Consider the following 16,329-nt stretch of genomic DNA (forward strand, 5'->3'; position numbering starts at 1 on the left):
ATTTTTTCAGTCTTTTGACTTTGTTTTATTTGTTCTTGTTGCCTTGAGAGATCATTAGCTTCTAATTGCTCAATTCTAGCCTTTAGGGACTGGTTTTCGGCTCTAAACTTTTCATTTTCAGCTATGATCTTTTGGTTTTCTTTTTCAATATGGTTCACTTTGCTTATCAGTTCATTTGATTTCTGAGCCTCACTTTCCAATTGCAAGATTCTACCTTTTAAACTGTTATTTTCTTGCCAGATCTCTTCCATCTTCCTCAGAATCTCAGTTTTGAACTCTTCCATAGCTTGTGACCCGTTTTCCTTATTTGAGGAGGGTCTGGATGCTTGTTTGTTCTCCTCCTCTGTTTGCTCGGTTGTCTGGATTTTCTCTGTGTAAAAGTTGTCGAGTGTTAAAGACTTCTTTTTCTTGTTGTTTATCTTTCTCTTCTGAACTTCCTGAGTCTGGGTAGCCATCATTAGCCCAGCAGTTTCTCAGCTTTATCCTCGCGCTCGGGGTCTGTCCACGGTCTTTTGGCTCCTGAGGTCTGAGTTCTGGTTTTTTCCAAGGTCAAGCTCCCTGGTGGACCCCCTTGCTTGATCCTCTGCTGGAGGTTCCTTTACAAGTCTCAGGGCGCTGCTTCCACAGTCATATACCCGTCTACGCTGGTTCCCCACTCAGGGTTTCAGAGCTTTAGCTCCTGGCTGTGTCTGCCTCCACCCACGCCTCCGCCGCTCCTGCGCTCTGCTCCCGTGCTCAGATTTCGCGTGCGTTCTTTGGCTTATTGGGGTCCCAAATCTTGCTGCTCTCAGGAACAGGCCCTGTAGCTGCCAATGACTCGATGGGTGCCCCAAACTTGCTCTATTTCTTTTTAACTGGCTTCGGCGCTATAGGTGGTGTGTGTGGAGGGGGTGGGGGTGAGGTGGTTGCTCAGCCCGCGATTTAGTGAGAGCTGTTTCACCCCTTTATAGCATGGAAATGTCCTGATTCCACATACCTTCCATGCTGCACCCTGTTGTGGGGTTCCTCCGTTCGTCTGGACTTGTTTTTATGTCCCCTTGAGGAGTCTGGTGTGTTTCAGTCAGGAGAGGTTAAGAGTTGCTTTTTACTCTGCCACCATCTTAACCCAGAACCTGAACGTTTAGGTTTTTGCTGGAGGGATTCTCTTGTTAGTTTCTAAAGTCTCTTGAGGGAGGAGTCAATAGGGCCCCTCCCTTCCAGTCCAACTGATGGCTGGAGGAAATCTTGGGCAGGTACTTCCTGCCAAGATGTATGCCCCCAGTTCTCCCAAGAAATAAAAAGAAAATGATTTCTTTCCTCTTTGGCCCTTGCCTCAATCTTTGATACAATGATTCACCAGAGGCTTTGAGTAGGTAACAAGGGAATTTATTAATCTCAGGTTAGTTAGAGGGAAGAGGTTCAGGATTTCTAACTGCTGCTAGGGAGAAAGGTGATGGTGGGGTATGGGTTGCGGAAAGGTTTAGACTGAGAGAGTCTGCTCTCTCAATAGGGAAATTTGACTGCCTTTTAGGTAAAGTCCTCATTGAATCATTAAAACTACGGGTAACTTATTTGAGGATACTCTACTTGTCTATAGAAACTAAAACCCACAATGTTCAATCACCTAGCCCTCCCTTCCACCCAGGCCCAAAGGAAATTCAGGGGAAGGGAAGGGAATGTAGATGGAGAGATCAGGGAGAGGTCCAGAGAAATGAGATAGGTTCAAATTTCCTCAAGACAAACAAGCACAGGCCAAGGCCGAAGCAAAGCCAAGCTGAAAGGCCGCAGCTAACAGGCTAAGTGAAAGCAAAAGCTCCAGCCACAGCGAAAGCCAGAAGGCAAAAGCCCCATCAGTTGGAACTTCACCTCTATAGCTTTAAGTTCTAACTGACTTTCTGAAGATTCTAAGATGTTTAACTGACTTTTTGTGACTGTTAGAAATTACAGAAGCAAAAAGTTTCTGTTAGCCATCTTGCATTACAATCTGCTCATTTGTTTTTTGTAAAATTTTCACCTTGCAACATTTTCTGGTTGCTAAGATCTAAGGGGTTACTACTCTTATTTTAAGCTAAATTATAACTATGCTCTTATCCCTATCTAAGTTTTGTAAAATAATAAAAAATGTTGCTTACTCTTAAACTATGCTGAGACTAGTCTAAGTTAAAACTAAGATGGGTTATGGGAAAGGCATAGGAAAGGAATGGGGTTTTGGTTTGCAAAAATTTGCAAAAATTTGCAAAAAAAAACAGTCTTAAAGTTAACATTTGCTAACTAAAACAAAGTAATAAATTCTATCTATATACTTATCTAATTTCATGAACTAGCAACAAAAGTATCAATCAAGAAAAATTTTGCAATCTAAGTTTCTAAATTCTAATTCACTTTCTAAAGTTAGTATATGAACATGTTAGTACACTCATGCCTATGTTAGAAACATTAGTAAGAATAAGTAAGGCTAATATTCTTTGTAAGTCTTTTGGTTAAACTATAGACAAGTTATGTATACAAAGAAAGTTTAGAAAATTCTGTCCCTGTTCTAACTTATCAAGCTAACTAACTGTCCCTGTGTGTTAGTAAAACTTATTGCTAAGGATTAGTAGGCAAACATTTACACATATACATTATTTATAAGAAATGTCAGGTGATTTGAGTAGAAGGTGTCTGAACCAAAGAGGAGAATTCTGTGCTAAGGCAGACAAACTCTTCTCTCTTAATTGTAAGTTTATGTTTCACATGTAGATGTGAAGTCAGAAAATATTCTATGTGTTGTCTAGTGTGACCTTTCCGTGTAATGTAGTGTTACATACTTACTCCACTGGAATTCTTCTGCAAAGTGTATGTATTGTGTGGATGGAATCTAAAGTGTTGGATGCAGTGAGAATTCTGTTGGGTGTAAGTTATATTTTTCAAATGCATATGTCCAACGCTGTTCCAATGCTCCTCTTCACAGTGTGGTTTGTTGTCCCATACACCGATTGTGTATTTGATCATGGATGTTTTTTGTAGTCCTCATGTTTGCTGTCCTTGTGATGATCTGTGAAGTCAGCAACACTTCATTTGTGTCGTTTGATGTTACCCACACACTTGTTAACTTGCACTGGAACTGATGTTCTGTTGTGTTGACTTGTGTCATTTGATGCACCCATGCTTGTCATCTTGTACTGGAACTTATGTTCTGGTATGTTGACTTGTATCAGGAACAAAGTTCAAATGTCTATGAAACATGATTAATCTTTCCTCTTTTTTTTTGTTCAATAAAGATGTTTACAGGTAATAAGAGTTCATGATAAAGACTTTTGTGTTTTCATTTATTCATCAATGTCAGTGTCTAGATTTTGAATTGATTGTAAATCAAATGTTGTGTCTTCTTCTGCTGTTAATTCTTTTTCATTATTATAATGGTTCATCGATGATTCTTTTAAGATGTAATTGGGATTGAGATAATCATTTGGATGTAAAATTTGGTGTAATATCTGATTGTTCACTGGTTCTTGGTCTAATTGTGGTTCTGATTCATGCTCTGATTGTTGTTCTAATTGCTGCTCTGGTTCTATGGTCTTATATATAGGTTGTGGACTTTCTAAGGATTTATTTGATTGATTGGTTGGTGCTAATTTGTCTTTGTGCTGTATAATGACTGGGTCTTGTGGTTGTTGTTGGGACATGTCTTTTGCTGGCTTGACATGAGTGACATGGAACCAAGGATCAATTCTAAATAATCTACTGGTTTTTTTTTTAGCAAGTTCAGTTCAGAATTAGAAAAAACAACAGAAAGCAGACTTAAAGATTAAGCTCTCTCATTGAGAGTTGGAGAGTCATTATCAGTTGTGCAAATTTCATGTTGGCTTTTGCTAAGGACTGCAGAAGTGGAGGTTTGGTGTGATTCACCATCCACTCTTAGGCAGAGATTTACTCTGTAAAATGGTGCAACGATTCAATGTAATCCTTTGGGCAAGGTTTTTCTACATCTTCCCAAGGAATCACTGAAAGCTCATCCATTATTATTTTTACATCAAATGGAAAGTGAAGAAGAGGTGAATTCAATCTTTCCAATTCCTAGTGAGATTCCAGATGGGATGTGGGCTAAACATTCCACTGACAGAGGGTTATTAAAATCTGCAACACCAATCAAAGTCAAAATCAAGCAAGGCATACCACCTAGAATACCTCAATATAAACTAAGCAAGGAGGCCACAGAGGCCATAAAACCGATAATCAAAAGCTTAATCAAGCAAAAGATCCTGGTTCCAATAATATCTGAATATAACACACCCATAACGCCAATCAAAAAAGCAAATACAGATAGCCAAGGAAACACACAATGGCGATTTGTGCAAAATTGCTGCAAATGATTTTGTAATAAAATCTTACCCTGTCATTCCAAGTTCCAGCAAGCATTTTAGCAGAAATTCCTAGTAAGGTGAAATATTATACAGTGATTGATCTCCATTCTGCGTATTTCTCAATATCAATAGACAAAAAAAGCCAAAATATCTTTGCATTTTCCTGGGAAGACACCCAGATCACCTGGTGCTGATTGCCCCAACAGTGGTGTGAAAGTAGGAGTATATTTTGCCAAATTTTAAAACAAGATCTAAAGTCCATTGTATTTAAAGAAAGCACCATGGTCTACTTTGTTGATGACATTCTTCTCGTCAGTCCCACGGGAAAGATTTGTCTCTAGGATAGTACCAAGCTTTTATATGAACTTTACAAAAGAGGCCATAAAGTATCCAAATCAAAATTGCAATGGTACACACCCAAGGTTGAATATCTCAGTTTCATCTTGGAGAAGGGGATGAGGCAGATATTCAAGAAAAGAGTGGTGGATATCCAAAAGCTCAATATGCCAAAGACCAAATGACAACTGAGAGTGATTCTATGGGTGACAGGATTTTGTAGGCAATGCATTCCTGGTTACAGTCAACTAACCAAATGCCTAACAGATCTGACAAGAAACCCATTACAGAACCTCTGAGAATCAATGCTGAACATCTCCAAGCCCTGGAAAAACTAAAAGAATCAATACTAACAGCCCCAGCCTTGGGTATCCCAGATTATTACAAAAAAATTCCATCTATTTGTCCATGAAGCACATGGGCATAGCATCAGGAGTCTTAGTGCAAACCCTAGGACCAAATTTTAGACCAATGGCTTATTGCAATGGACAGTTAGATAACATGACAAAAGGAATGACACACTGTTTTAGAGTGTCTACCGCACTGTTAATCCACAAGTCAACTGATTTAGTGCTAGGATCCAAACCAAGTGTCTATTCTTCACAGCAACTGGAAGCAATATTAAAAAAATGTAATTTGCAAGTCTTTGCTCAGCAAAGATTGTCACAATATGAAATCATATTGCTGAGTAATGAGAACATTACACTAAATAGATGCAATGTGTTAAATCCTGCAACCATGCTCCAAGACTTACCACTACAGGGAGACCCAATTCATAACTATGAAGAAGTCATCTTATTGGTAGAAAAAACTAGGATGGATTTGAAAGACATTCCATTAATAAAGCTAGACTTAGAAATTTTTAGTGATGATTCCAGTTATATGGTTGAGGGGACCCAATTTATGGGGGCAATGGTGCTAACATCAGAAATACTGTGATTTGGATCATTGCCCAGCAACATCAGTGTTCAAGGGGCCAAGCTTGTCACACTGGTGCATGCTTGTAAGATAGGGAAGGACAGGAGAGTAAACATCTATACAGATTCCAGATATGCTTTCTCAATCATACATGCAACTGGAGAAATACGGAGAAACTGAAGATTTCTAACCAGTCCAGATAGCATATGCCACTAAACTTCTTGAAGCCATACAATTGCCTAAAGAAGTTACAGTGATTCACTGTAGAGCTTATCCTTTGGAACAGACTTTCTGTCCCAAGGAAACAGTAGGGCAGACATTACAGGTAAGTTTGCAACTAGGAAAGGTCCAATACATGTTCTGAATCTTTCAATCATGGAAGAGGAAGGTCTAACTAGCGCTTACAATGATTTGGAATTTCAGACATGAAAAGGCAATTTTGGAGCTAAGGAGATAGGAGGGATATAGTTTTCTGACTTTGGCAAACCCACCTTGTCTAAGAAGCTGTTCTATCATGTATGCAACGTAATGAATGAGAAAGGACATTATGGGACACAAGCTATGATCAATACAGTTCAAATATTTTGGCTGGCTCCTTGAATATTGCCCATAACAGTAAAAGTCTGTAACAGATGTAACATTTGTATGAAGTTCAGTCAGGGAGTGTTCAAAAAGAAAGGTCTTGGAGGTCGACCATTAGCTTTCACTCCATTTGAGAGCATACAAATTGATTGCATCAATATGCCAAGAGATAAAGGGTTTAAATATTGCCTAGTAATAGACTGACAAGATGGCCCAAAGTGTTTCCAGCTAGAAAGAATAATGCAAGCTTTGTAGTGAAAATACTGTGGAAAGAGATCATTCCCATTTATGGAATTCCATCATGAATGGATTCCAACTAGGGGATCTCAGTTTTTGGAATCTGTGCTAAGGCAAGTCTATGAAAATTTGGGGATCAAATCCAGTTTTCATACACCATACCATCTGCAGAGTTCAGGACAAGTTGAGAGACTGAAAAAAGAGGTCAAAACTTTAATTGGCAAGATATGTTCAGAGACTCACTTGAAATGGACTGATATTTGCCTCTAGCATTGTTTCACTTATGAACTCGTCCTACTGGGGATTTATACCTCTCTCTATTCAAGATTTTATATGGTCATCCTCCATTCCAAGCAAGAATGTCCCAAACCAGTTATATTTTGATGCTAGGAGGAGATTGTCAATTATCATCTTATATAAAAAAGCATTGCAAACCAGGATTAAAGAGGTCCATGAAATGGGTGTGATCCAACAAACAACACCTTTAGATTATGCCTTGCACAGGAAAACACCAGGTGATAAAGTATACATGAAAATTTTTAACAGAAAATCAGCTACTAATGAAAAATGGGTCAGTCCATTTGAAGTTTTACTCACAATCCCAAGTTCTATAAAAGTATTAAGGAAAAATTCATGCATACATTGTTCCAATGTCAAAATTCAAAAAGCTCACACAAATGATACAAATCAAAGTGAAAATAGACATGAGAAAGACAAAAATGAAAACACAAATGCATCAGAAACAAGATAAAAAAGAGATAGAGGTTCCTGAAATAGTTCCAGAATAAGATGCAGAGGTAGACAACAGTCAAGTATAGGCAACAGGCAGAAAGCACATTAGGGATAAATCCAGTGGAAGATAAAAGATAGAAGAAAAGAAAAAGCAAAGATCTATCAGCCCAGAGGAAAAGCTGGAAGGAAAGCTGCAAGAACAGAAGGAAGACAGAAGAATTTTCAGAGAGTTGAAATGGACAGCTAAGACAATGAACATTGTGAATATTTGTATATAGCAAGAGGACAGACAGTAACCGGGACTTATGTAAGAATAAAGTGTGCTGGAAGTCACAAACATACATATTCATGGACATGCAACACAAACATAACATGGAAGAAAGAAGGGATACATCAGACAACTGTTTTTGTTGGGGTTTTTTGTTTTTTTTTTAAACCCTTGTACTTGGGTGTATTGTCTCATAAGTGGAAGATTGGTAAGGGTGGGCAATGGGGGTCAAGTGACTTGCCCAGGGTCACACAGCTGGGAAGTGGCTGAGGCCAGGTTTGAACCTAGGACCTCCTGTCTCTAGGCCTGACTCTCACTCCACTGAGCTACCCAGCTGCCTCAGACAACTGTAAGAAGTGGATTTCGGAAAAAGAGGCTAAGTATCACAACTAACATCAACATAAAACAGACTACACAAATCACAAAATGCATTCTGGCAGGCCAAAGTGAGGAACAATTTTTTTTAAAAACACTTTGGCAAGAAAAACTGCTGTGGCTCCAGCAGTAGGAAATGCTTCAGGCCATTTGGTCAGCTAATCTACTATGACCAGACAAAATTTATACTGTCCAGCTTTTGTCACAGTGATAAAATCAATTTGCACGTGTTCAAAAGGTGTGTAAGCCAGAAGATGCCCACCAAATGCTTTGCCACGAAAGGCCTTCGGATTAAATCCTTAGCAGGTAGGGTAGGCTGTCCACACTTTAGAGGATATGATAGTTATGCCAGGTGCTATCCATACTCTTTTAATGGAGTCCATAATGCCCTGGGTACCAAAACGACCATTTTTGTGAATGGAGTGGCAAATTTTGTGATAAAAACTCCTACAGAGTAGGAGTTTTCCTTCAGACAATACCCATACTCCATTTATCTGTTTGGCCTTAAATTTTTGCTTCCATTTTCCCACTTCTTTTTCATTATAAGAAAGGGATAGATTTAAGTCATCAGTAGTTGTTAATGTTAAAATTAATTCAGGCTCTTATGCAGCCTCTAGCTTTGTAGTGGTATCTGCCCAGTCATTCCCTCTGGAGACAGGGTCAGTGCCTTGTGTATGGGCAGAACAATGAACTATAGCTGAGGCTTCAGGGAGCTGGAGGGCATAAAGAACTTTATTAATAATTTCTGTATTAGTTATATGTTTTCCAGCTAATGTTAAAAGTCCCCTTTGAAGCCAAAGTATGCCCACTGCATGACATATTCCAAATGCATATCTAGAGTCTGTGTAAATTGTTGCCTTCTTATCTTTGGCAATTATAAATGTTTTCGAGCCATCAGTTCTACACCTTATGCATATTTGAGGGCAGTGAAGCTGACCCCACAGTGGCAAATTCTGTGACTACAGCAGCTTTTGTGTAGCATATGTCATCCTTCATGAAAGAAGAACCATCAGTAAATAATACTAGGTCTGGATTGTTTAAAGGAGTGTCCTGTAAGTCATTTTGAGCTTTTTCAGCCATAGACACCAAAGATTGATAATTGTGCAAAGGTTTTCCAGAAACTGGTAAATCAGGAAGCAAGGTTGCAGGATTTAGAACTGCACAGCATTTTAATGTAATATTTTCATTATTCAACAAGTTTACCTCATACCTTGTAATTCTCTGATCAGAAAATGCCTGTGTTCTGTGTTGTAGCAATAATGCTTCAGCTTCATGTAGGCATATTATTATTAAAGGGCATCCCAATACTAAATCAGTATATATAGTCACTAGCAAGGCTGTGGCAGCTACACCTCTAAGATATGGTGGTGCTCCTAAAGCTACTGGGTCCATCTGGGCCAAATTATAAGCAACTGGGCACTGAGCAGGTCCCAAAGTTTGTGTTAAAACACCTGAAGCTACCTCTCTCTGTTCATGTACATACAAAGTAAAAAGTTTGTTGTAATTTGGGATGCCTAGAGCAGGGGCAGACAGGATATCCTGTTTTAATTGATAAAGGGCTTACAGGTGTTCCACCTCGAATTTTAGTGGTTCAGAGACCAAATTTTTTGTTAGCTATAAGGGGCTTAGTTATTTCCCCATTGCAAGGGATCTACTGCCTTCAAAATCAAGAATTGCCCTCAGTTGCTTCTTAGTGGAAGGTGTGCTTAATTTTTTAATATCTTCAATGCCCTTAGGAGAAATAGAATGGGAACTAGCAGTTAAAATGAACCCTAGATATTTCACTTTGGCGAGACACCATTGAACTTTTGTCTTGATACCTTGTGGCCTCTTACACAGCTCTAAAAGGAGATGCTTACTATCTTCTTGGCACACTGTGTCATTTGGTGACACCATGAGCAAATCATCCACATATTGAATTAAACAGCTATGCTCAAATTTAATAGTATCTGTATCTTCACTCAAAAATTGTGAGAACAATATAGGGCTGTCCATGAGCCCTTGGGGCAAATGAGCCCAGGTCCATGTGAATCTTTCCAGGTAAAGGCAAATATATGCCTGGAATTCTCATGAATTGGCATGGAGAAGAATGCAGAGCACAGTACATAGTACAGTAATACAATACAACACAATACAGAGTACAGTAAAGTGTGTAGCTGTGCTAGAAATTTTAGAGATAATTGAGTTTAAGTTTGAAACCATGGGATGTCTTTTTATGACAAGATTATTAACCCTTAAATCCTGGACAAATCTATAGACAGGTTTTCCATTGGGGCCAAATTTTGACTTTTTTACAGGTAAGATGGGTGTATTATATTCAGATTTGCATGGAATTATTATTTCTTGCTCAATTAATTTAGCACTGGGGTAATTCCCTCAGTTGCTTCTTTTGATAGAGGGTACTGAGGAATGGAAGGAGGTGGGCCAGATTTTGTCCTAATTTGAACAGGAACAGCTGATTTAAGAAGGCCAACATCAGAACATGATGTTGCATGGAGAGACTCAGGCACGTCAGCTGGGATTTAAAAAATGGAAAACCACATCTCCTGACTGAAAGAAGGACAAGGAGCAAATTCAAGGATTCCTTAGGCAATTCTAGTGACATAGAGCCATTTGGAGAAAAAGTTATTGTAGCTTTAAGTTTGCATAAAAGATCTCTCCCCAGATTTGTAGAGGAGCTAGGCATTAGAAGTAAAGAATGTTTCACTGCTAAGGGCCCTAAAGACACCATCTGAGGGGAAAGCTTTGGGACTTTTAGGGATGGCCCTGATACCCCCGCTACATTTATTGACCCAATGGAATCACAACCAGAATCAAGTGTATTCATCAATATAGATCTGGAGGCCTCTGTGTCCAAGAGACAATCATAGTAAGTATTTCAAACTTTTAGGGCTACATGATGTTCATCACTGTGAGGAGGGCAGTGGATAGGATAAGTGGTATTAAGTGATCAGGTCTTGGAAATCAAAGTTTGTACCCTCTGATTCCAGTGCCCTAACCCACCTCTCATACCTTCAGAAAGATCTTTGGGTATTACCTTCGGCTCCTCCATGCTGAGGGGAATTTTCACCCTGATTATATCATGGACAAGCTCCACTTTGGATATATTGTTGTTGGGTATTTTGGTGTGAGTTATCATTTGCCTGATCTGGATTATTATTTCCATAATTGTTATTATTTCTAAAGTTGTTATTTCTGAAGTTATTATTTCTAATCACTTGTTTCCAGTTCCTACAGTTCATCATTATGTGACCCCTTTTTGCAAAGAAGTGGCATATAAGTGATTGATATTGGGATTCCTGAAAAGGGGAAATGGCCACTGTCTGATCTTCATTCTCCTTTTCTTTTTTATCAAATCTTTCAGTTAAAGATTTTAGTTCCTTCCTTAATGTTTCTACCAAGTCATTGGTTGCTACATTTTTCTGTTCATGACCTTTTGAAACTGTGACCCTCCTTAATTCCTCAAGGTCCATATTAGGCCAGTTTGGCCTGTTTGGGCAGTTCGTCTTAAAATAATATTGGACTACTTTGGAACAGTTATTTACAAATTATCTTCTAATTTGTCTGATATCTCTCTCTCTGTAAAGGTCAAGGTTTATGTATCTTCCTCCCAGCTCAATAAGTCTAACCATAAAGTGGGAGGGTATTTCATCATCTGATTGCTTAAGACTCTCAAAGTTGGTCCATATACCTGGCCTATCAGAGAAATGTCTCATTGCTTTTTTTTTTTTAATTTTTAAACCCTAATATCTTTTTTTTTAAACCCTTGTACTTGGGTGTATTGTCTCATAGGTGGAAGAGTGGTAAGGGTGGGCAATGGGGGTCAAGTGACTTGCCCAGGGTCACACAGCTGGGAAGTGGCTGAGGCCGGGTTTGAACCTAGGACCTCCTGTCTCTAGGCCTGACTCTCACTCCACTGAGCTACCCAGCTGCCCCCCCAATATCTTTTATATATATCCTTCTATATAAATTTTATTTGTTACAGGGTTAGGCAATGGGGGTTAAGTGACTTGCCCAGGGTCACACAACTAGGAAGTGTCTGAGGCCAGATTTGAACCTAGGACCTCCCATCTCTAGGGCTGGCTCTCAATCCACTGAGCCATCCAGCTTCCCCCTCTCTCATTGCTTTTAACAATGCTTCTCTAGCACAGAATAGTTGTAAATATTCTCCTTCATCATTAACATCTCATTTTGGGTTTTGCTCTGGCCAATGAACTGCATTCCTTCCCTCAGCTTTATTAAAAAGAGAAATAATTTTGTTTTTCTCCTTTTCTGTCAAAAAAGCTTGGAGCAAGTTTTGTATGTCTTGGAATGCAAGATCATATGTAAGAAATATATTGTTGAGGGTCTTAAAGACCATAATAGGTTCTTCCTCAAAACAAGGAACATTTTGTTTGAATTTCTTAATATCTTGGGGAGTAAAAGGTATGTGGTGCCTTAAGGTCAACACTTCCCATCCCTATTTAAGGTAGACACTTCCCTTAAGGGGAAAAGGCCTTTAACTGAATTACTTGTGGTTCTTGTCTTTTGGCTGGATGTCTGAGTTCATACAGAAAAAGTAAGGGTAGGGGTGGGGGGGTGGAGCTGGTGAGGTGACAGAGCAAGGTTGGTCTGGGCATGGGCAGGGCTAGGGGCTGGGACAAGGGACAGGAGAGGGCAGGGTGGCCAGAAGCTGTATAAGAGGAGAAATTCCATCTGAGGTATAGGTTGGGAGGGATCTTGTGGTGTAGAGGGAAGTTGTAGCAGGGAGTCCTGGGATATGTAGTCTCCCAGGGCTTAGAATAATTTTAAACAGCACATTCCCTCCTGTGATCCTTTGGGAGACCAGTCTCCCCAATGGATCATAACAAACATAAATTTACAATTACAGTAAAATAAAGGGTATATACATCAATACAAGGGGAGAATGGTAACAATTTTTGTACTATAAGGAAATCAAATACTTGGCACTTTTCTTACAAAAACAATTCAGGGGACAGTCCCCTTCTTTCACACACACACACACCACACACACACAAACACACACACACACACACACACACACATATATATATGTATATATATATAAATGCATTTAAACAAAACAAAGGAATTTAAAACCAGACAAATAAATTTAAAACCCCCCCAAAGTTCAAAATTTTTGCACATCCGGTTGCTCTTTAGACTCCTGGATCAGCATGCGTTCTCCATGTGGTCTTCACAGGCTTCTCCATTTGGATTCCAGAAGGAAGTAAATCTCTTTTCCTAAAATAACTTAAACTCTCCATATGAAATAAAAACATATTCCCCCCTGAGGAGGAAAGAAAGAAACACTGAAATCACAGAGGGATATATGGCTGAGGCAGGAGGTATATGAATCACTGCCAATCAAATTCACCAGAAAAAATTAGCAAAAAAAGGCCAAATAACTAATGGATGAAAAATTCTAAACATCCAATTCTAAAATTTTTATGGAAAAAATTCTAAATAAGAAATAAAAAATCTCAATAGGTTTTTGAATAATGCCCAATTAAAGTAATCCATGTCCAACATCATGCACGTACCTTCTTAGCAGCCAGGACCACAAACAACCACCAATTAGGAAAAAGACTAGATTTTTATTTATTGGTCTGATATTAGGTTGTTTCTTCTTTTCTTCTTTCATCATTTCTTCTCAGGGGTAGAATATGGAGCCAGAATAGCCAATTGTTAGGTACTTAATATAAATTTTACAAGGAGTGTAGTTCGAGGAGTCCTACATCTTAACGTATGTTAAGAGTTGCAACCTCGATTCTCACACTAGGTTCAAGTCCTTTTTATTGGCATAGAAGTCTCAGCAATCCTAGTAGGATTCATTTTTCTATTTGACCTTTGTGCTTGTTTGGCATCATGCAGGTTAGGTATGTGCTTCTTTGGCACTGTGTAGGTATCTGTGCTTCTTTGGCCCTATAATTGATGAAATCTGTGCTCCATTGTTGATCCCATTTCTTCGAATCAGACATATATTCTAAGACCCATATTAGCAAAATACCAATGGCAGTTTCAGTAGTCTAAGGTTTTTTGGGTAGGCAGTTACAGTTAGAATTAATGAATATACTAAACCTACACTAATCTAATAATCAAAAACCCTTTCAATTTAGATAACATGCTTCAAATACAAAAATTGCATATGCAGTTTAAAAAATGTGCTAAAATTTCAAAATATATATATATATCTCCTACAATCAGTGACAATGAGAGGAAGAAAAAAGTATATATATATATATATACATATATATATATGTATATGTATATGTATGTTGCAATTCATGTCACTTAAGGAGGGGTAGAATATAAAGGTTCTCAAGAATTTAGATGCATTTCCTCTTAGCTTAGCCATGATACACAGTGTGAGTGCAAATGAGGTAAAACTATGGAGTTATAAAAGCAATAATAAATTGAAGAAAATATAAAAATTTCACAAAAAGCACGAAATGCAAATCAAGTCAATATAATACAGATTTCCTTCAAGATAATTGTTCAAATCTTCCAAATACACAAAATACAAATTTTCCAAATTATCAATACAATACAATTTGTTATGTATCCATAAAGGTACATGTCAAATACCAGATGGCATAAATAAACTTAAGGAGGTAGACAAGGACTGTATTGTAAAATTCTGTTTCTTCTTCTTTTGCTATTTTTAAGGGAAACAAAACTGAAAAGGTTATTGGCAATAAAACAACAAAAGCAATAGAGTTTTAAGGGGCATCTCCTTCTGCCCCACGTAGAGGGGCAATAGCATCCTGAGTCATTCGTGGACAAGCTCCACTTAAAAGTTACTGTTGTGAGTTATCTGCCTGGTTATCAGTCCTGAAATTGCAATTCCTATAGTTATTGTTCCAAAAGTATTGTTTCTGAAATTAGCATTGTTTCTATAGTTATAATATAGTTATTACTGTTCCTGAAATTGTTGTAGTTGTTATTATTATACCTAATTGCTTGGAACAGATTCCTGCAATTCTTCATTAAGTGACCCTTCTTGTTACAGAAGTGGCAGGTCAGAAATTGATAATTAGATTCATGGAGAAGGGCAAGTGGTATTGGTGTAGTATCATGATGCCCTCTTTCCTGCTTTTCTAGTTTATTACATAATGATTTCAGTTCTTTTTATATGGTATCCAATAGATCATTAGTTTGTACCTTTGTCTCTTCATGTCCTTTAGTGACATACACAGCTATTCTCCGTAATTCATCCAGATCCATTTCTGGCAATTTGGGACAATGCATCTTAAAGTAATCCTGGATCACTCTGCTAAAATTATTTATAAATTGTCACCTTATTTGTCTTATGCCTTGCTCTGTTGATAAATCTAAGTCTAAATATCAACCTCCCAATTCAACAAGCCTATCTATAAACTGAGAGGGATTTTTGTCATCATTTTGCGTTAGGCAATCAAATTTGGTCCAGTTGTCTGAATGTTCTGCACATTCTTTCATTGCTTTAAATATTGCAGCCCTCGCATTATTTAATTGAAAATATTCCTCAGAATCATTGTGATTCCAGTGAGGATCCTCATGTGGCCAAGTGTACTGCATTTCGTCCTCGGGCCTTATTTACATGAGAGATGATTTTGTTTCTTTCTCTCTCTGTCAGGAAGATCTGGAGTAATTTTTCTACATCCTTATAGGAAGGATTGTATTGGAAAAATATATCTTCCATCATTTTCATTATAGCTATGGGTTTGTTGTTATAATTTGGAACATCTTTTTAAATTCTTTGATATCTTGAGGAGTGAATGGAGTACGGTGTGTTAAATTTATCATATCCCCAGATCGGTCTAATATAGGTATTTCTCTTAGAGGGAAAAGGCCATCACAAGAATCAGAATCATATGAATCAGAATCATAGCATGGTTTTTGTTTCTTCTGAGTTATTTGGGTGTTTACTGAGGCAGTATTGGTAGGAACCAGTATGGTCTAGACTGAGGTTGGTTGTGGACTGAGAGAAGAGACAGGAATATCAGGAGAAGTAGCAGGTGGGGTTGGCCAAGAGATGCATAAGATGAGAGAGGCATTTCTTCACATCTGTCTCCTTCTCTATTTCAGGAGAAATAGGAGAAATAGGACTGTCCTCTCTGAGTATTTTGGGAACAGCCTCGCAAAATTTTGAATTGGATACTCCCGAAATTTTGAATCAGATATTTGAATTGGATCCTCCTTTTCCAGTGCATCATGCATAGTGTTTGAAATTGTCCAAATGGATTTTTACTGCTGCTTGTATTTTGGCTTGTATTTTCCTATTTGCAGCCTTTTACGTCATCATATTGAAAATTAAAAAAAGAAGATTCCCTAGTAGCATCAGAAGGAGGAGGCATTCAGAAACCATAAAGGTTTCCAATTTGGCAAAAGCCAAAAGGTTTGCCTGTATAGAAGTGATCATATTGAGTGGCTTCTATTGATTTATTTATTTAGTCAGCTAGCTCCAGTTATTTATTTTTTTTGTTTGGTATTTTTAATTATTTAGTTTTAACTGCAAAAAATTATTTTTTAAATTTATTTGTTTGTTTGGTTTTGCTATATATTATGTATTATTGG

The sequence above is a fragment of the Gracilinanus agilis genome, chromosome 6, assembly GCF_016433145.1.
Source record: "Gracilinanus agilis isolate LMUSP501 chromosome 6, AgileGrace, whole genome shotgun sequence".
NCBI classification, from domain to species: domain Eukaryota; kingdom Metazoa; phylum Chordata; class Mammalia; order Didelphimorphia; family Didelphidae; genus Gracilinanus; species Gracilinanus agilis.